Consider the following 22628-nt stretch of genomic DNA (forward strand, 5'->3'; position numbering starts at 1 on the left):
CACCGGAAAACAGTACCTCGGCAAAGAATGTGGGTGTCGTTTGCATTTGTTGACGTGCCCATTCACAAAACAATACCCGGTAATGGAAATCGGCGCCATGAAGTTCTTGATGCAGTGGCACGTGGTGTGAATATGGTTGCCCTATCTACTGGTCGGGACACACTGAGATGGGGGTGTAGAAATGATGTAAAAATTTATTTAACATAATTACTTTTTATTTGTTCACCTTACTTATTACTTTATTTTTATGTTCTCGAATTGATGGCGCTTCATATAGAAGGTGATTGCACCGTTGATACAGGACGCGCAAAATGCAACGCCAACGGTGAGACGACATTGTCAACATAAACTTGTTGACATAAATAAAACGAACTGACGCTGTATTTACATGTTGCGCTAACACATGGCGTCACTTCAGTACTTGAGCCAAGCTTGTAACAGCATTTTGTAAAATCGAGACAAGATTGGGTCTTTTGGGGATGTTGCGACAAGATGATCCATAACAGTGACGGTCCCGATGGGACGGGTGGCAACTCTAGGTATGGACGATACTTATGACGATGCAGTGTTGTAACAATACTACCTACGGGCATACTAGAATCGCGGTGTAATTGCTGTGGGTTGTGGTGCACTGCCGCTAGTGCAGCTATTTTATTAGCTTTTCCTGTAACACGTTTTCTTCGTTTCTTTCTGCCGATATGTACGTTACCATCAGACATAAAAGCCTTCACCACCTAGTAAAAAAACGAACGAGAGCGAGCTTTCTCTGGAAAACGCTCGCCATACAAGGCAACGGCAGCCTCAACATTTCACCTACATTCTCCGTAAATCACGATCATTTCAGTTTTTTCTTCTGTGGTTGCACCATTCGTCGTCCACGTGCATCTCTGTTCTCCAAATGATAGGTGGGTATGCAGGCAATAAACACTGTGCAAGTACTGTAGTGTTTACAGCCGTTATCTGTTCTACGCCTGGTCGTAAATTACGATTGTGTACAGATTACTATTCCTCCGATTACAGCGTCATCTGTGGCGAAATGAAGAAAATGCTTCAGACAAAACGTATATAGATTCTGCCGTAGAATAGTAAAGGGGGTTCCTGGGGAGTGATCTCACTGGATGTCCCCCCTTTGAGCCAAACAAATTGGAATTATAACTTTATTTGATCCGATGTGTAGTTTTCGATATATTTCAATGTCTTCAGTTAAAATGAACATGCTGTATGTAAAGGATCTTCCGTCTAGCATAAAACAAGTAAAATTGGTTACTGTTGCAGATGACAAGTATTATAATCGATCAAAGCATACGTGCAGAAACACAAGAAATGGTAAAGTTCTTAAAAGTACCACTGACTGGTTTCCTTCGAATGGTCTCACTCTCAATTTTAAAAAGACACAACATATTGAGTTCTGAACTTCTAGAGGTACTACACCAGTTGTAAGTGTAGCACATGGTGAGGAAATAATAAATAGAAGGGGAGCTTCAAAATTCTTAGGGTCCATACAGATGAGAATTTAAACTGAAAAAGAAAGCACATTTTGGAACTTCTAAAACAACTTAGTTCAAGCACATTTGCGCTTAGAATCACTGCAAATCTTTGGGAGTGTCAAATCAGTAAGTTGACATATTTTCATTCAATAATGTCGTATGGAATAATGTTCTGGTGTAATTCATCTTTTAAAAAAGAAATCCTTTATTCCTCAAAAACCTGCTGTAAGAATAATATGTGATTCCCATCCACGATCATGTGGTTAAGCAGTTGGGCATTCTGACTACTACTTCACGGTATATTTATTCCCTCAGGAAGTCCGTTGTAAATAATCCACTACAGCTCAAAAGGAAGAATAAGGTACGTAATTACAATACCAGGAGGAAAAATGACATTTATTACTCCACATAAAGGTTGTCTTTAGCACAAAAAGGAGTGTACAACGCAGCAACAGAAATTTTTGATCAGTTACGCAGTGGTATAAAATGTCTGACAGACAGGAAAGTAACATTTGGTAACAAACTGAGAAAGTTTCTCCTTGACAATTCTTATTCCGTAGAATAATTACGGACGTGGTGGGTAGGAATTCCTAACTCTCATCTGCATCTCTTTTTTTAAAAAAAATAATCTGAGAAGTGTTCAGAATGTAACTGTATACACAAATTAATTTGCGATGTGACTTTAAAATGACTCGTTCCGCATCATTACGATCCATCGTGAAAAATGATCCATGGGACATGCAACTAAGTAACTAGCCTACATGCGAAACTGCGCAACTTTGCTGTGTGCGCTCACAACGGAATAACGTCAACGGCAATCCTTACATGTGCGTGTGAATTTTAGCGATGACTTGTGGGTAATCTGGTTGCGTTGGGACTCTGGATGAAAGTTAGATGGTATTAAAAAACAGCAAGCCACACCTGGTGATGCAAGTAATAAGAGCATATATATACACTTTTACATTTACATGTGGAATATGGAAGAAATATTGAGAAATTCCTTAAAATCAGGATATGGTATGGTCGTACAGGATATCTGTATTTATACGCAAGAGTTTAGCCAAAATTTATGACATAAGCAGATGATCAAAGTGCCGGCAGATCACTCTGACAGTTTTCTAGAAAACCTCTCGGCTGCCTGGGGTCTTGTGATGTTCGCGGAAATCTAGAAAAAAATACTGACGATTCTACTGTTAGCAAGTATGTGCAGCCCATTTTTCCAGCAGTGTGTGTGTGTGTGTGTGTGTGTGTGTGTGTCGCTCGCAGTTTGAATCACGTTGATGGTAGTTTAACTGAAATAACTAGTCTTTGGAGAATATACTTACCGACAGACGATGCGTGAACTCTGCAACTCTTTAAGATTGCATATTAACATATAGCGACAGAGGTGCTGTGGCGTCTGTGAATATATGTTTGTATAAGTAGAATTAGCTTAATTCTGCTGCACTGTGTCCATTGCTCAGTCTTTCATGTGTGTGACGAGGACGTGTGTGACGAGATACTTCACGTTTTTCGCCTCTATTTACGAGTCGTATAATGACGTCGCATACTAACACTGCAACAATTACGTCTCTCTTCATTCTTCCTGGGAGCCCTGGCAGATCTCGTCCGGGATCAGTGTTCCTGTAGGATTGCATTTACGACTCTTACAGCATCGCTCAAACTAATAATATTGCATGCTTTATTTGCATAAATATCGTATTGTGGAAGGTTAGTGGTAATGCCTTGGCTTTCCACTATTAAGATCGTTCATACACACTGGGGCGACCAAAATCACGGGATACCGCCTAATATCGTGTCGGACCTCCTTATAACCAGTGTGGTTCAGTAGCTCTACGTGACATGGACTCAACATGTCGTAGGGAGTCGTCTGCTGAAATACTGAGCCATGCTGTCTCTATAGTCGTCCATACTTGCGAAAGTGTTGCTCGTTCAGGATATTGTTCACGAACTGAACTCTCTTCAGCCCAGAAACTGGTTTGATGCAGCTCTCCATGTTACTCTATCCTGTGCAAGCTTCTTCATCCCCCAGTACCAACTGCAGCCTACATCCTTCTGAATCTGCTTAGTGTATTCATCTCTTGGTCTCCCTCTATGATTTTTACCCTCCACGCTGCCCTCCAATACTAAATTGGTGATACCTTGATGCCTTAGAACATGTCCTACCAACCGATCCCTTCTTCTAGTCAAGTTGTGCCACAAACTCCTCCCCAATCCTATTAGACACCCCCTCATTAGTTATGTGATCTATCCATCTAATCTTCAGCATTCTTTTGTAGCACAACATTTCTAAAGCTTCTACTCTCTTCTTGTACAAACTATTTATCATCCACGTTTCACTACCATACATGGCTATACTCCATACAAATACTTTCAGAAACGACTTCCTGACATTTAAATATATACTCGATGTTAACAAATTTCTCTTCTTCAGAAACGCTTTCCTTGTCATTGCCAGTCTACATTTTATATCCTCTCTACTTCGGCCATCATCAGTTATTTTGCTCTCCAAATAGCAAAACTCCTTTACTACTTTAAGTGTCTCATTTCCTAATCTAGTTCCCTCAGCATCACTCGATTTAATTCGACTACATTCCATTATCCTCGCTTTGCTTCTGTTGATGTTCATCTCATATTCTCCTTTAAAGACACTGTCCATTCTGTTCAGCTGCTCTTCCAGGTCCTTTGCTGTCTCTGACAGAATTACAATGTCATCGGCGAACCTCGAAGTTTTTATTTCTTCTCCATGGATTTTAATTCCAGCTCCGAATTTTTCTTTTGTTTCCTTTACTGCTTGCTCAATATACAGATTGAATAAAATCGGGGATAGACTACAACCCTGTCTCACTCCCTTCCCAACCACTGCTTCCCCTTCGTGCCCCTCGACTCTTATAATTGCCATCTGGTTTCTCTACAAATTGTAAATGGCCTTTCGCTCCCTGTATTTTACCCCCGCCACCTTCAGAATTGGAAAGAGATTATTCCAGTCAACATTGTAAAAAGCTTTCTCGGAGTCTAAAATGCTAGAAACGTAGGTTTGCCTTTCCGTAATCTATTTTCTAAGATAAGTCGTAGGGTCAGTATGGACCACGTGTTCCAATATTTCTACGGAATCCAAACTGATCTTCCCCGATGTCGGCTTCTACCAGTTTTTCTATTCGTCTGTAAAGAATTCGTGTCAGTATTTTGCAGCCGTGGCTGATAGTTCGGTAATTTTCACATCTGTCAACACCTGCTTTCTTTGGGTTTGGAATTATTATATTCTTCTTGAAGTCTGAGGGTATTTCGCCTGTCTCATACATCTTGCTCACCAGATGGTAGAGTTCTGTTAGGGCTGGCTCTCCCAAGGCTATCAGTAGTTGTAATGGAATGTTGTCTACTCCCAGGGCCTTGTTTCGACTTAGGTCTTTCAGTGCTCTGTAAAACTCTTCACACAGTATCGTATCTCCCATTTCATCTTCATTCTCTTCCGTTTCCATAATATCGTCCTCAAGAACACCGCCCTTGTATCGACCCTCTATATAATCCTTCCACCTTTCTGCTTTCTCTTCTTTGCTTAGAACTGGTTTTCCATCTGAGCTCTTGATACTCGTAAAAGTGGTTCTCTTTTCTCCAAAAGTCTCTTTAATTTTCCTGTAGGTAGTATCTATCTTACCCCTAGTGAGATATGCCTCTACATCCTTACATTTCTTCTGTAGTCATCCGTGCTTAGCCATTTTGCACTGAATGTCGATCTCTTTGATTACGTCCCAGAAATGTTCGATGGTGATGTCTTGCGATCTGAGTGCCCAGATCATTCGCTGGAACTGTCCTGAATGTTCTTCAAACAAATCGCGAACAATTGTGGCCCGTGACATGGAGCATTGCCATTCATAAAAATTCCATTGTTGTTTAGGAGCATGAAGTCCATGAATGGCTGGCCGTTATCGCCCCCATTTAACTACACTGTCATAACGGATACATTCGTCGCAGGTCCCACACTGATTTCTGCGGTTATTTCACGCAATGTTGCTGGCACTGACAGTTCTACACAAACGCCGCTCCTCTCGGCCCTGTGTTGTCCGTGGGGAGATGTAATGTCTGAAATCTGAAATTCTCGGCACTCTCTTGACACTGTGAATTTCAGAATAATGAGTTCGTTAACAATTTCCGAAATGGAGTGTCCCACGCGTCTAGCTCCAATTACCTTTCCGCGTTCAAAGTCTTAAATGCCTTAGTCTGCCATAATCACGTCGGAAACCTTTTCAGGCGGATCACTCGCACTTTTATACCTGCTGTACGCGATACTACCGCCATCTGTATATTTGCATATAGCTATCCCACGACTTTTCTCACCTCAGTGTATATGTGATGCAAATCATTATGAACGCACAGGTAAGTTTTCATAGTGATATTTTTTTTTAAATACTATAGTGCACTAGTTGTGCAGCATATGTCTTTGGACTTCTATGCATCAGTCGGAATTATGTTAATAACTATGGCTACACTGTGATTTTGCTGTATTTAAAATACGAGACATATAGTAATGTTGCACCTACTAACAACACTGCAGGATTTATTTTGCTTGGACACTGTAATTATAATTGTGTGTCTTCTTTCCACTTAGGAATTTTACCTGGCTGAAAAACTGTGAGGACAGAGCGTGAGTCGTGCTTGGGTATCTCTGTTGGTAGAGCACTTGCCGGCGAAAGGCAAAGGTCCCGATTTCGAGTCTCGGCCCGACACAGAGTTTTAATCTGCCAGGAAGTTTCATATCAGCGCACACTCCGCTGCAGAGTGAAAAACTCATTCTGGAAACATCCCCCTGGCTGTGGCTAAGCCATGTCTCCGCAATATCCTTTCTTTCAGGAGTGTTAATTCTGCAAGGTTCGCAGGAGAGCTTCTGTTAAGTTTGGAAGGTCGGAGACGAGGTACTGGCAGAAGTAAAGCTGTGAAGACCGGGCGTGAGTTGTGCTTGGGTAGCTCAGTTGGTAGAGCACCTGCGCGTGAAAGGCAAAGGTCCCGAGTCCGAGTCTCGGCCCGACACACAGTTTTAATCTGCCAGGAAGTTTCAGAATAGAAGTACTTAAAAGACGGATAGTTAGAAAAATAATGGGTGCAATACAAACGACAGATGGCTGGAACATGAGAAGTATTGAAGAGAAAATATCAGAAGTAATGGTCACAAGAAGGTTAATCTTTTCCGGGCACCTCTATCGAACGAATGAAGACAAGCTCAGGAAACAAATATTCCTGTACTTCTGAAAGAAGAAATGGGCAATAGCATGGATTACAGAAACAACAAAAGATCTAAAAAGAACCATCGTCAAAGAATCAGAAGTAGCAGATGGAAATCTTTTCGAGAACAAAATATTAAATTTAGAAGGCTTTCAATGTAGAAGAAATAAATCGGCAACATGAATAACAGAAAAAAAGAAAAGACAACAGAAAGATGTTGTCTTTTCATGGAAAAATAGAAAACAACAAGGAAAGAGGAGGAATTGAAGTCGTTATGTGATCCCAGTTGGTCAATCTGAAGATAAAAAAATAGCCATAGCCATAGCCCAGCCCTCAATGAAGTGACTTAACGTAATTTGGTATTAACAAATGGACACAGCCTATAACCTCACCCTATGCTACCCAGCTCCAGAGTACCGTAATTACCAAGTGATGATAATTAACGTGTAGCTATTTAAAGAGGCCCGTTGTGGGCTGCAATTACCGAATGGCAACGAAATTTGGTAGATTTTCTAAAGGGGAACCGATTTATGGTGGGAAAGAACATTACTTACAGTTTTGACCTCCATATGAAAATACAACACTGTGAATGCAAGAAAAATATATGTACGGAAATGTTTCCATATGTTATGGATTAGGTACGGGATGTGAGCACACAAGGTCAAACAAGCGAGAGGGATATAATGATGATTTTATTATTTACCACCGCCTACACAATTTGTTCAATATGAGCATCGGAGACATCGACGAGATGCTGTATCTGTGAAACGACGTAATCAACAGCTGCTATCAGCAGTTCCGGAGGATCCTGGGAATGTGTTCCTGTATGCTGATCTTCAGATCGAGCAGAGACCGCACGTGTTCCTGGTAAATGCGTACTTTTAAATATAGCCAGAGCGAGAAATTACATGGATTCAGATCAGGTGATCTTGCAGGCCGTGCATCTGGAAAACCTCTAGACATAACACGTTTGTGGAATGTTGTAGTAAGGAGATATTTCACTGGGCGAGTGACATGTGGTGTTGCCCATCTTGCACGGAAACAGCGGTTTCCACACGGTTGCGCCCTTGCAAAGTAGGAATCACATTCTGTACAAGGATGTCTCTACAATGTGCATACGTCACGGTACACCTGACAGGCAATCTGGGTGTATTCTCTTCAGAGAAGAACAGAGCGAATATGAAGGTGCCTATGAATACACACATACGTCATATACGCCAAGGGCAGTGGCTCTTTGTGCACACCACAGGATTTAACAGTACGCCTAATTCGGCAATTCTGCGTGTATTCACTGCATCCTATAGCGTAAAATGTATTTTTCCACTCTATAAAACATTACCGCGTCACATGTAATCAATTACGACTTCTGCCAGAAACTGAAGCGCAAATACAGAACGTTGCTGCGGATGATGAGGTTTCAGCCGCTGAAGCGTCTGAATCTTGGACGGCTATCAGAGTAAAACAGATGGCAAAACTTTCTGTACTGTTAACAATGGGATGAACCATTCTCCTAAGACTGCATGTGTACTAGGACTAGCTGGGTTTGGGGGGGGGGGGGGGGGGTAGGCACGTGCTGCATGGTCATTTACAGGAACAGCAGTAACTTCCACTGGGATAGGACTCTTCCTCTTTCAGATACCACGTCGAGCTCACCGGTGTTTTCGAGTTTCATTATCAGGTTCTTTAAACCATTTAATGACATCAGTCGGCAATTCTCTCTCAATGCAGCACTGTAATTGCTGCCATTCACATAAAACAGTTTCACTAACAGTGCACTGTCTGTCTTCTCGGTAGCCATACTGCTCACTCACGTTATGACTTGTCGAATGACAATGTGTATGCCACACGAACAGTGTACAGTGGTAGGATCTCCCCTGTCGTCCACAACTAGAACTAATTTTTCCTGCGTAAATCGATTCCGAGTTGTGGAATTAGCATATCTGCCAAGTTTCGGAGCCACACGATGATTACAACCCATGCTGGACCTCCGTGAGAAGCTGCAGTATAAAAAGAGGAAAAATGTGGGAAAATGCTGAAAAATTTACGAAAATGTTTGGCAGATACGTAAAACTGGGGAAAACACGAAATAATGTGGAAGAATGAAAGTACTTACACATTTGCCAGGATGTGGTCTCTGCTAGTGCTTCGAATGTCGTAATATTAAATTGTTATTAACAAATAGAACTCGAGTTATGTTGCTTCTTAGCATAATTTGTTATTAACAAATAGATACAGCCTGTATCTTGTCCCTGCTGCCCAGCTCCATAGTGGACCCCAGTCACCCAAAAGTCTCACTTATAAAAGACGGAGATGGGGAGGTGTGCTTGATCCTTACTGGTCCAGGTTGGGAGGGGAGAGGAAGGATTTCGCACCAGTTTTGTATCACGTGACCAATATCAAATTATGTCATGCCCTTGAATATAACTCGCACAACTGCTACAGCTTCTTCGGGAGGGGGGGGGGGGGGGGGGGTTGTGATCCTGGAGGAACCTTGATCTATTCTCGGTGGTTCCCACGAGGCGAGGGGGTTGACCTTGACTATAAATCGGTCAAGAGAGTAACTTGCACCTATGTATAACCTGATTCTCCCCCCCCCCCAAAAAAAATCTCATCATGGATACGAATCGAATTCATCCCACCCAGCTATACTACTAAATCCTACTGCAACATCTTCACAGAACGTTACCCACCCATCCTTTAGCGATCGGCGTCTTGCAGTGCCACGGTCTCCTAGACTGGTGACTTTTGCTGCGATTTTTGAATCGTATTTTTTGTCACAAAGTAAAGATTGCACCGCAATCCAATGGTTGACGTATCTTACATTACAACAAAGTGACGCTCAAAAAAATATAACACCGTACGGTAATACGTAATTCTAGAGTTTAACAATTTTAATACACGAGATAGTTAAACTATGGAAATGGAAACGACCGTATGGCGTCATTGGCCGGGAGGCCCCTTGCGGGGCAAATCCGGCCGCCTTGGTGCAGGTCTTGTTACATTCGACGCCACGTTGGGCGACCTGCGCGCCGGATGGGGATGAAATGATGAAGACAGCACAACACCCAGTCCTGGAGAGGGGAAAATCCCCGACCCAGCCGGGAATCGAACCCGGGCCCGTAGGACGGCAATCCGTCACGCTCACCACTCAGCTATCGTGGCGGACAGTTACACTATTAAAACGACACACTAAACTGCATTATTAGTACAAAGCGATTACTTACGGAAGACAGCCCGAACTCTTAGCGTAAGAATCCCTATTTGCTACCTCACAACTTGCTTCGGTCTTCGTCCACACTTCACTCCAGTCATAGAACTGGAGCATTGGGGGTGTCCTGTTTCTCAGCAGCTTCTTTCCCATATGTTCAGTCTGCGATATCATAGACCAAGTCATGCGGTGGAGTTGTAAGTGAAGCATGGTTCTATAAAAATAGTTCTGTAGCTCAGGCAATATGTGATAAACCACGGAACACAAAGGCGGCGGCCAGGTTGACGTAGTGTTCCTTGACTTCTGGAAGGCGTTCAGTACAGTTCCCAACTGACGCCTAATGCACAAAAAATGACAGTACAGAATATGGATGGAGCTGTGTGACAGGGCTGAAGAGAAAAAGCAATCACGCCGTGTCATTCTCAACGAATGGAAAACTTGTGGCGTAAAAGGAACTTCGGCGTAGCGCAAGCGAATGTTATTGTGCCTTCGCTTCCCACAATATACAGAGGGGTCTAAAGAAATGTATCCGCTGTTTAAAAGTCCATAACTTGCAAACTAATTGACGGAGGTGTCTCATTTTTGGTGAAAGTGTAGCTTAAAGTTCAACTTAAAGATATCACTGTAGGTGTTCGAAATGGTCACCATTAACAACCACACACAAACGATGCCGCCGAACTGCAGCACGAACTATTGACTGCAATGTGGTCAGTTGCATATTTGCACATGAATGTACCATGAATTCTCGAAGTTCATCCAATGTGCGTGGCTTTTGTCGATAAACGACTTCCTTTACTGTTCTCCACAGGTAAAAGTCCAGAGGAGTTAGGTCTGGGGAATGTAGTGGATACTCCACAGCACCTCTAAGGCCTATCCATCTCCCTGGTAGATTTTCGTCGAGATACCCCCTAACACGATTTTGGTAGTGGGCTGTGGCACCATCTTGTTGAAAGTAAACTCTTCCGTCTCCATACAAGTCTCGGATGGCAGGTACAATGGATGTCTGAAGCTTCTGAAGGTACACCTCACCGGTAACTGTGCCGTCAAAGAAGAATGGCCCAATCAAGCCCCGGTAAGACAACGCACACCACACATTTACTCCTGGCAAATTCACGGCTTTGTCTACATAGACTTTCGGATTATCGGCGGCGCAGTAGATGCAATTGTGGCGATTTACTATACCATTGAGTTTGAACTGTGCCTCATCACACCACACAATCATTTCTGCAAACTCTTCATCGTTGCGCACCATGTTAGTAAACCACTCGCAGTACTCCATTCTACGATCTGGGTCGTCCTCGTTCATTGCGTGTAGCTATCGTGGGATGTAGCACTTCCACTTTGCTGTCTTCAAAATTTGCCAAACACTTGAGCGACTCACTCAAGTTTCATGGCCACACTATCTCACAGACATCTGTGGTGAGCGAGTGAATTATTGTAACACACGACGGGAGTTAGCTGGACTTGTTACTGTTACAGGTCGTCCAGATCGTTGTTTGTGTACATCTTTAACAAAGCCTTCAGCTTCAAATTTGTCTCGAATACGACGAATCGTTAAACGTGTCGGTGGCTCTGTTTGATACTCATTTCACCATTGCCGTTGAATCTCATTAATGTTTTCGTACTTAAAATACCACTTCAAAACAGACTTCCTTTCATCGAATGTAAGCCTTGCGCCAGCCATGTTTACTCGAGTAACTAGGTGCAACTAAGAACAAAACACTTAACTATCTGGTGAGTGTCATCTGACAAAACAAAACAACGCAATACAACGCTTGTGTGGCGATTGCCGGAACTACAAACTATTACACACCAAAGATGAGACAACTGCGTCAATTAGTTTGCCAGTTATGGACTTTTAAACAGTGGATAGCTTTTTTTGGACCCCTTTGTATATAAATGCACAAGTGGACAACGTAAAAAAATTGTTCAAATGGCTCTGAGCACTATGGGACTTAACTTCTGAGGTCATCAGTCCCCTAGAACTTAGAACTACTTAAACCTAACTAACCTAAGGACATCACACACATCCAAGCCCGAGGCAGGATTCGAACCTGCGACCGTAGCGGTCGCGCGGTTCCAGACTGCAGCGCCTAGAACCGCTCGGCCACTCCGGCCGTGGAGGACAACGTAGTGTAGCAGAATGCAGGAAGACCTCAGAGGATCGACACTTGGTGCAGGGGCAGAAAGTTGACCACCAGCATAAACAAATGTTACACATTGCGCACATTACGCAGAAAGACCCATTATTGTACGGTCACGCGACTGCAGAACAGTCACTGCAAGCAGTCACATCCATAAAATATCTAGGAATATGCGTTTGGAGCGATTTAAAGTGGAATTAATAAATATAACTAATTGCAGATAAAGCAGAAGCCAGAAAGGTTCATAGGAAGAATCATCACTAAGTGTATTACACCCACAAAGGCAGTAGCTCACAAAACCCTCGTTCATCCAATACTTTTACATAGCTCGTTAGTCAGATATCTGTATTAGACAGGATTCACAAAGGAAATACAGAAGATGCGAAGAAGAGCAGTGCATTGCGTTACAGGTTCACTCAGTAAGCACGAAATACGAGGAGCATTCAAGTTCTAAGGCCTCCGATTTTTTTTTCTCCGGACTGGAAAGAGAGAGAAACATGCGCATTGTTTTAAAATGAGGCCGCGTTCATTGTCAATACGTCCCACAGATGGCAGCACCATACGGCAGATGGAATTTTACCGCCAGCGGCGAGAATGAGAACTGTTTTAAATACTTAAAATGGCGACGTTTTCCTTACTTGAACAGCGTGCAATCATTCGTTTTCTGAATTTGCGTGGTGTGAAACCAATTGAAATTCATCGACAGTTGAAGGAGACATGTTGTGATGGAGTTATGGATGCGTCGAAAGTGCGTTCGTGGGTGCGACAGTTTAATGAAGGCAGAACATCGTGTGACAACAAACCGAAACAACCTTGGGCTCGCACAAGCCGGTCTGACGACATGATCGAGAAAGTGGAGAGAATTGTTTTGGGGGATCGCCGAATGACTGTTGAACACATTGCCTCCGAGTTGGCATTTCTGTGGGTTCTGTGCACACAATCCTGCATGACGACCTGAAAATGCGAAAAGTGTCATCCAGGTGGGTGCCACGAATGCTGACGGATGACCACATGGCTGCCCGTGTGGCAAGTTGCCAAGCAATGTTGACGCGCAACGACAGCATGAATGGGACTTTTTGTCGGTTGTGACAATGGATGAGACGTGGATGCCATCTTTCAATCCAGAAACAAAGCGCCAGTCAGCTCAATGGAAGCACAGAGATTCACCGCCACAAAAAAATTTTCGGGTAACCGCCAGTGCTGAAAAAATGATGGTGTCCATGTTCTGGGACAGCGAGGGCGTAATCCTTACCCATTGCGTTCCAAAGGGCACTACGGTAACAGGTGCATCCTACGAAAATGTTTTGAAGAACAAATACCTTCCTGCACTGCAACAAAAACGTCCAGGAAGGGCTGCGCGTGTGCTGTTTCACCAAGGCAACGCACCCGCACATCGAGCTAACGTTACGCAACAGTTTCTTCGTGATAACAACTTTGAAGTGATTCCTCATGCCCCCTACTCCCCTGACCTGGCTCCTAGTGACTTCTTTTGGCTTTTTCCAACAATGAAAGACACCCTCCGTGGCCGCACATTCACCAGCCGTGCTGCTATTGCCTCAGCGATTTTCCAGTGGTCAAAGCAGACTCCTAAAGAAGCCTTCGCCGCTGCCATGGAATCATGGCGTCAAAGTTGTGAAAAATGCGTACGTCTGCAGGGCGATTACGTCGAGAAGTAACGCCAGTTTCATCGATTTCGGGTGAGTAGTTAATTAGAGAAAAAATCGGAGGCCTTAGAACTTGAATGCACCTCGTAGTGTCGAAGATGCTCGGCCAATTATAGTGGCACGCGCTGGAAGAGAGGCGTTCTCTATCGCGATGTAGTTTATTGTTAAAATTACGAGAGCGTTCGTCCCTTGATGAGTCAACAGGCATATTCTTTCCTGCTGCCTATATCTCGACAGATTCGAGCTCACACGGATTCTAACAATCGTTCTTCACGCGAACCATTCGCGACTGCAACAGGAAAGAAGGGAAATGATAGTCATACATGAAGTACCCTCCGTTGCGGCGTAAAGATGTAAATTACTCGAGGATTGAGCTGGAACACTAGTGTACGACTTTCGACAGTTTTCAGGATGCAGTGGACATCCGCCACTTGTAAAATTCGAGGAACGCACTCTTCCCCTTACCCCAATTCTTTAAGGGATTCAACAGTAGTAGGGTACTGGCGGCACGAACCCACTTTTGATATCAAATGAATTAAACTGATCAATCAATCCCCCCCGACCACGCCCACCCCCAAATGACGTCATATGTTTTTGTCAGCGTGAACGTGGGTCCCAGCCCGTGTCCTACAATTCTGAGGGAATTTCGAATTTTCGCGGGAATTTCTTTGTCCCAAGGCTGTTGATGACGTTCCTCAGCCTCCTCAAATTGAAAGCTCTTCTTCCTAGGCGTTAAGCCATAAAACTGTTTTGACATGGTGTGTAGATTTCAGCCGAGTTTTAATCTCTCTTGAATTATAATTTCAAAATTTTCGTCTTGCCCTTAGGTCATAAGATTGGTGTTCTTTAGTATGTGGCCTTCAGCCGAGTTTTAATCTCTCTTAAACTAAAAATTTAAAATCTTGGTCTTGGTTTAAGTCATAACATTGTTATTCTTTAGTATGACGCCTTCAGCCGAGTTTGCATGAAATGTTTACGCTAAGGCCCTCATCCTGTTAAATTGGAAGCCCTTTTCCTAGGTTTTAAGCCGTTAAATCGTTTGGTTGATATACGGCCTAGAGCCAAGTTTTAGCCTATTTAGAATTAACGCTGAAAAATCTTTCCTTTGGCCTTAAGCCGTAACACTGTTCCTGATTAAAGTGCCTTCAGTTCTACTACAGGTCCCATAAAAGCGCAAGAGAATGTCTTCCACAGCGTAATACTGTTCCTACCAGGCTACGTGTGTGGGACGCTGCTTGTTTCTAGCCATCGTTCACCTCGATGACGGCGTTTTTGGGGACCACCATCGACCTAGTGTAGCAAAAATGTGATTAACCCGAAGAGCCGACATGTTTACGCTGATCAACGGTCGAATCCCGACGGTCCCGTGCCCATTGCAATCGTAAATGACGATGTCGTCGTGTCAACACGTGAACGCGTACGCGTGGTCTACCGTGGAGCTCCATGTTCAACATCGTACTATTAACGGTGTGCTCCGGAACACTTTGGGTGCATCAGCATTGTGCTCTTTCGGCAGAGATGCCACCGGTCACTCAGTATCTATCCTACTTTACAGAGCAGACAAACCTCCAAACCGCACGTTCTGTAAAGAGTTGTGGAAGTCCATTTATCGCCTAGTGGTAGTTCACTGTCCTACCTCTTTCTGTAGTTGCTCACGACAGCAGCACGCGAACATTCGACCAGCATCGCCATTTTCGAGATACTCGTTCACAGGCACCGCGCATTAACAATCTGCCTTTCTTCAGAGTCGCTTATCTCAATGGATTTCCCCATTTGCAGCCCATATCGTCCGTGTCTGCTCCGCTTGAATATTTTTGTTACCGCGTCACATGCCCCCAACGCCACCAGGTACACTCTTTGACATAAAACTCGACCGGCGTCCGGCCGCTTCAGAGGCTAAGTTCGCGCCGATCGCGACATGGGACAATAAAACTGGCCAACTCGCTAATTCTCTAAGTCCGGTTATCTGCACAATCTGGCAACACTGCAGACTGCGGCACTTCCTGGAGGAAAACTTGTCCCATGATAGAAAAACACTAGGCTGATTACGCCTGTGGTCTAGCGGTAGCGTGCGTTGTTTCTGTTCGTAATGTCAGTGGATCGAGAGCAGCTGGCATAAAATATTTTTATAGCCTCTTCTGTCTGAATGCTGAAGACGTGAGTGTAATGGTAGCGCAGATTCAATCTATTTCGCTTTCTGACACACCGATATCAAAATTTTATCCAGTAACGATTTTGCGGCAGATTTCCTGCAGACTGTCCTCCTCTGGACGCCGTATGCGGCAAAGCTCCGGGATCCATTTGCTGGCTACCGGCAGCGGCCGTGGCGACAGCAGCGGCGCTGCACTCCCCCGTTCTTTATCGAAAGCGCCTGCTCCCGCTCATCGCTTTTGATGATTTAAAACGCTTTATTATTAAATGTTGCTCCACAGAAAATTTCTACGATTTCCATTCACGCTCAAAAGCAACGGAGACAGACGCCCTGATTAGTAGGCGGGTATTATATTACATTAATCGGCAAGAGCTGAGTATGGCCCGAAATTAATTTTATAGACTGGGACGAAATTAAACCACCTCGCTACATTCGATGAATTTATAAATGCTTCATACCTCGTTTCTTTTCCTTTCAAACTCAATTATTTGTGCAACTTTTGGTCAATGTTCGGATGTTTTCGTCAAGCCGGGGTGAGCGTCTGTGGTGTAAAGTGTATTACAGTTCTTGTTTCATTCCTTATGGTAACTCTATGCGATAAACTGTGTGAATACCTTGCAATGCATGCTCTGTAGCAGTGCAGGAACACTGCACATTTGGAGTTCCATGTATGGGTTCATGAAGTATTTAATGTTGATCGGAAGTGATAGTTAAGGTCATCAGATTTAGACCAGAAAAATTTGTCGTTTTGGAGGTTTCAGAGAACGGAAAGGAATTGCTAACGCCGGTCTTAGAAAACGTCTACAGTTAAATGCTATTGCAAAAATTTAGAAGAGGGGAACTATATTAATCAACATGTGCACTTCATAAACAACCTTCTGACATGTTAGACCTATATGACGAACAAAACTCAAATTTATATCGTTGACAGTCGCTTTGAATCTTTTCAGGATCTATTTTACAGTGAAGCACCTTGGCATTTGCAAAGCAGACATCCATGATATTAACTTAATTTACTAAGTCGAATCGGACGAAGATTGATGTTTAAAGGCATTCTTCAGATTTCGTATAAAGAATTTTTACTAGCCGTTTGCAACTCCATTAATTAAAATGGAAAATAAAAGGTTGTAGTCATCGGCTTCCACCGAGATTGGAACTGCTATGTCATACAGTACGACCACCGCAACGCACAAGGGAACCTCTTTTTTTTTTATTTTGCTTTTTTTCTTTTACTTTTCTTGACGATTACCCCTTTTTTTCTCTCTTATTTTAAAGCCCCTTAGGAAAAGGCAATAAAAAAAGAAACTAAGTGCCACCGCCACTTTTCATCCTACAACAACAACAAAAAAATCTGGTCCACTTCAGGCGTTGGCTCCTGACTAAACCTACCCCAAGAGCTGCCTATATACCAGGGGAAATATGGGAATTCAAGGTTAGGGCTATCATTACAAACAAAACAAAAATCTTCCTTTTTCTGAATTTTATTTTTATTTTGATTTTTGTTTTGTTTATTTTTGTTGAGTAATTGATCAGACGCCTTCTGCGCCCCGCTGGTAATATGTTGAGTCACGTCTTCTCGAAATTGGTGTGTTCCGTTCAGTAGTTCAGAAATGTTCATAGGTTCAAACTGGAAACCTTCTTCACTCTTGGCTTAACACATTCCAGCTGCGAGGCGGGTCGTGGAAAGCACTCCCAAGGAAGTTCGAGAAAAATTGTATTTTGGGTGGCGGACAACGACATAATGACGGTCATTGAGGTATGTCCAAAAATCGAGTACAGAGTCTACAGTTTGTCCAACTAGGTAGTGAATGGCATGTCCGCGAATCCAGTTCACAGCACTGGTCTTTGTCCGAGGAAAATAGTCACGTCCCGGAACTAATAATGAAAGGGGAGTATTCCGATTCAGAATGTCCCGCGTTAGAAAAGCCACAATATGACGAATAACCTCTGAGCTAACGACACACTGGCGACCACAGACGGACTATAGTCACTGCGATGTTGCCTGAGCCTCAAAACACAACCTTAAAACACACAAACAGGTGTTACAAAGAGGTGTTACAAACAGGTGCTACTTATGTGAAGAACGCCGTTCTTGGAGTCCAGAAATTAATTATACTTTCTAAGTGTCTCATCTTACAGTGGATTCTATCGTACGAGTCTTCGATGTGGAAAACGAATGTCAAGTGAATTTAGCGAGGTAACGCCGGCCTACACCCGGAAGTAAATGCACTATCAGAGTGTTGACAAATACTTGCTACGACGCTGCCATTTCTCGGTTCTCTTACGAGGCAGCTCTTCAGCGAAATGCTTGCCGTGATTCTCCGATACGGTCCTTCAAAGTGGAGACGCGCGTGCACGTTTGGTTTTTATGCGGCGTTCTCCCCTGATGGTTTCTGACGTCGCCTTGTGGGCTATGTCTACATTTGAGACATTCAATTATCATTAATCCAGAATCATACAAGTTTCAGCTTCCAGCGTGGAGGAAGGCTGTTGACGCCGACATTATATCATTTCAACGTAGGGAAAGCAAAACGGGTCATTCAATGTTTCTCATTCAACATAAAGCATGTGAGATAATTTTCCGTAACGTTCATAATCATCTAAAAATACAAACGAAGCAAAAATACATCTGAAGCTTATTCGAATTGAATATAATGTAAGATACCAAACGCTTTGCACCTCGATGTCGAATTTGTCCACGTGCAATCTTTTGCAGCATACAAAAAGAATGTCATGATTACCACGAGAATGAAGAAATATGTTGGTACGGATGGAAGCAAGGAGAGACGCAGTCAACAAATATTCGATTCCTCATGGCATTCATTTCATTTGAGACGTAAGAAGAGTTAAAGCGGGATATTACTTTCGTTAACACGAAAGATATGCCGCACATATTGATAACGAGGAAGTCTGCGTCTTCATACGTTTCCTCCTTGAAATCTGTATGCTCTCTTATATACTAACTAGCCTGATCATTGTTTCAGTAATGTTACCCTCTTGTTTGACCCCGTAGCGATGAACAGATTCCAAATGCATGTCTCTGCATGAAAGTAGCTGTTCGAACCCTTCCTGGGTTGCTTTTTGTGTTTTATTGCTTGGAATTCCTGAAGCAGACCACTGTGCCTTCTCCCCTTGTGGGTTAGGTCTCAAAACTAAACCGCTTTTTATCCAATGGCATAATTTATTCAGACAGCATCAGCACAAGACTGTCAAACAAAGCCTTCCATTTACAGTTGCAACACTCTAACTAGCACTGACCGAAGTGTAATCCACGGTCATGGTCCGAAATTAGCAGCTGTCTGCTACTGTGGCAAAGTCCGTACTACACTTTCGATTCCGCAGCACCATTTTATCTGGTAACACTGTGTAGTTGCAGAGTTGTGCCAGCATGTCTGTCCTCACACTGTCAACTTTATGTATCTCACTTCTCCTGCAGCGTTGATCACGAGGAGCAGAAGTAAATGAGTGTATTCTGCATGACGTAACATTCAGTATTCCCTTCTTTCATAGCCACTCTTCATGTGCATCGATACCAAATAGAAATGTGAAAACTCTTGCGAGTGAGAGAATGACAATAACAATCGTAACAAGAACAATCAAATAATGAATGATGTTTATTCCAACGCAGAACGAGAATGGCTTTAAATATAAAAATCTATATCTATATCCATATCTATTGATCTTTGAGTTGGCACAATGCAAATATATTCTTAGCATTTAGTTACTGAATTTAGTTCGGAATGTTTGCAGAGAAAAGGAAAAGTCGGTACTTCTCGCTAGTGTAATATAATGTGAACCAGCAACTACCCTTTCCTTAGAACACGACTCAAGCAGGTCCCCAAGTAGATACCAAGGCACTGCTGCATTCTGTTCCCTGACATTGCTCTGATGACGGTTAATGCAGATAGTTCCGATTATGAAATACAAAACGTATTGCAGGTTAGTTCCTAGGATAGTAACATTAAATTTGCGTTGTAGACGGCACATGAACGTGACGACTATCCATATTACTCATCAATATAAAAAGACAATATTATGGGAATTTAGCAGGATTACTCAACATGAATTCCGAAATTGGTTGGCTGACCGCACAGGTGCTAAACGTCGTCAAGAGTATACGATGTCCTAATCGCATTAGGAATATGAAGATCGTCTTCGACAGTTCGCAACTTTCACATTGCTATCTCCACCCTACTCCAGACAGCCCTCGGTGGAGTTGCACTAAGTTGCCGATGCAATGTAAGGCCTTCAAACCGACAACAGACCACATATTGAAAAATACAAGCGAGTTCTCTTGCAGCGTAAGCTTATTGTAACTAATCTAAAAATTATTGGACAGGAACATTGTCCTATTCAAAAAAAGCTGTCCAGCAGGTCCTCTAATCGCTCCTTGGTACAGTCGTTTGACTATTGAAAATGGTTCCAACAAGTCACCACTAGAAAACACTGCTCTGTACCGCAATAACTCAAGATGTAAAGTAATACCACTATACTACAAATATCAGGGAACACCTTATCACAGATAAGACTGTCCTTAAGGCTTGTAAGCTCACATTTATTACAATAAATGACATACCTGAAATGTTACCACTCTCATTATTACGTCAGATTGGTAATGCACGTAGTAAGTTCGTCGTATTCATGATTTCCTCTTCAAAGTAACATACCGTACTTATTATTTAACACAAAATGACATTAAAAATTTAAGTTATTCACGAGCAGCTAGTTGAGAATATGTATGAACTTCAAATGACACGACGAACCGTCTTGTTCCGCATATGGATTCAAACCCAGCTCATGCAGACTAAGCAAATATTTCGTTACTGACGGAAACTAACAGTCATTCCTGATTAAGCATACAGAGAGTGATATACCTCGATTTTAGACAGTATCAGTTAGCAAATATCAACTTTAAATTGCATAACGCAAACATGTTTAACAGACGCGAATTCCTACCCATCATCTATTGTCCCTGTTAACGAACTACGAGAGATGTTAAATATTGCTTCTTCACAAGTAACTTACTTGAAATGCCGTGAGGTAAAGCTTTGTGTTGGACACGGATTCGAACCCAGAACCTAATCGGATTGCTATCGAAGCACAGTCAAATGTGACATATTGGATTTTCGCGGCAGTAGCTAGATGTTTTAACTGAAATGACGAGACGAAACATTAATTTTTTCCTTCCCAGGACTCCTACCCGGCACCTATCGCTGTTATATTCTAGAGAAAACGAACGTTAAATATGGGTTTGTTGCGCCAGCAGTGATATGTGAGCATGTTTGAACTAGAAATAATATGACGAAGAGTTCAGCGCTCACTGGGAATAGAGCCCCACATATATCGTTGTTGACTACACACAAAGAGACGTCAGCTACCGAATTTTTCTCCACCAGCTGCTCAGAATAACATCTTGCACTTACAGTCATCTCGCAAATAGTTCTGTGTCTCACTGGGAGTTAAAAACGTCAGATATCGTTAGTGTTGACAACGAATGAAAATACATTAAAAATCAAAATTCTTATCCACCAGCAGATAGGTGTTCTCATGCTAGAGCTTGATAATACATAATTAAATCTTTAGTGCCGGGCCAGGATTCGATCCCATTCACGCGTAATATGTGGAGATGTTAGGAATCTGCAGTTTTGAACAAACAACAAATTGTAGCCGAGCTGTATTGTCACGAAGGGATCAAATTCCGCGTTAAGGGCGGTCTGAGTTGCATTCCCAGTTCAGAACCAATCTCATTGACATACAGAAGCTCAGATAAAAGATGGAATAAGTGTCCTGTGACCATACATAGCGTTTGTTTCGTCACTTGAAATAAATAACTAGTATAAGAAAGGTTACTGGTGATAGAGTTTCTACATGTCGCCACTCCAGTCTTTATTGTGGTTCAACCCACCGTCTACTTGGTAGAGAAGGAAAACCATCTTTAATGTGAATTTTCAGACCACACTGCCATTACATCTTCTTCACTTGGTGTAGCCAGGAGAGAATGGACTCTGTCTCTCCCTATTTAAAATCATTGACAGAAGTGGGAATCCAACCCAGACCATAAGTATAACAACCTACCATCCGTCCAACAGACCACGAAATCCTCTTCTCTCATTTTTCTATCGTAACGCCGTTGCGCCACACTGGATGAGAATTCTGACACACAGGCGTTCTGTTAGTTTCCGTCAGTAACGAAATATTTGCTTAGTCTGCATGAGCTGGGTTTGAATCCATATGCGGAACAAGACGGTTCGTCGTGTCATTTGAAGTTCATACATATTCTCAACTAGCTGCTCGTGAATAACTTAAATTTTTAATGTCATTTTGTGTTAAATAATAAGTACGGTATGTTACTTTGAAGAGGAAATCATGAATACGACGAACTTACTACGTGCATTACCAATCTGACGTAATAATGAGAGTGGTAACATTTCAGGTATGTCATTTATTGTAATAAATGTGAGCTTACAAGCCTTAAGGACAGTCTTATCTGTGATAAGGTGTTCCCTGATATTTGTAGTATAGTGGTATTACTTTACATCTTGAGTTATTGCGGTACAGAGCAGTGTTTTCTAGTGGTGACTTGTTGGAACCATTTTCAATAGTCAAACGACTGTACCAAGGAGCGATTAGAGGACCTGCTGGACAGCTTTTTTTGAATAGGACAATGTTCCTGTCCAATAATTTTTAGATTAGTTACAATAAGCTTACGCTGCAAGAGAACTCGCTTGTATTTTTCAATATGTGGTCTGTTGTCGG

General features: G+C 42.7%; 1 protein-coding gene across 1 annotated transcript in view; it reads right to left on the reverse strand.

Moving 5' to 3' along the window:
• The window catches only part of LOC126412048 (ubiquitin-like protein 3), a 491449-nt gene that overhangs the window by 203929 nt on the left and 264892 nt on the right, over positions 1–22628 (reverse strand). The window lies entirely within an intron of this gene.

This window comes from Schistocerca serialis, chromosome 7 (assembly GCF_023864345.2).
Source record: "Schistocerca serialis cubense isolate TAMUIC-IGC-003099 chromosome 7, iqSchSeri2.2, whole genome shotgun sequence".
Lineage (NCBI taxonomy): Eukaryota > Metazoa > Arthropoda > Insecta > Orthoptera > Acrididae > Schistocerca > Schistocerca serialis.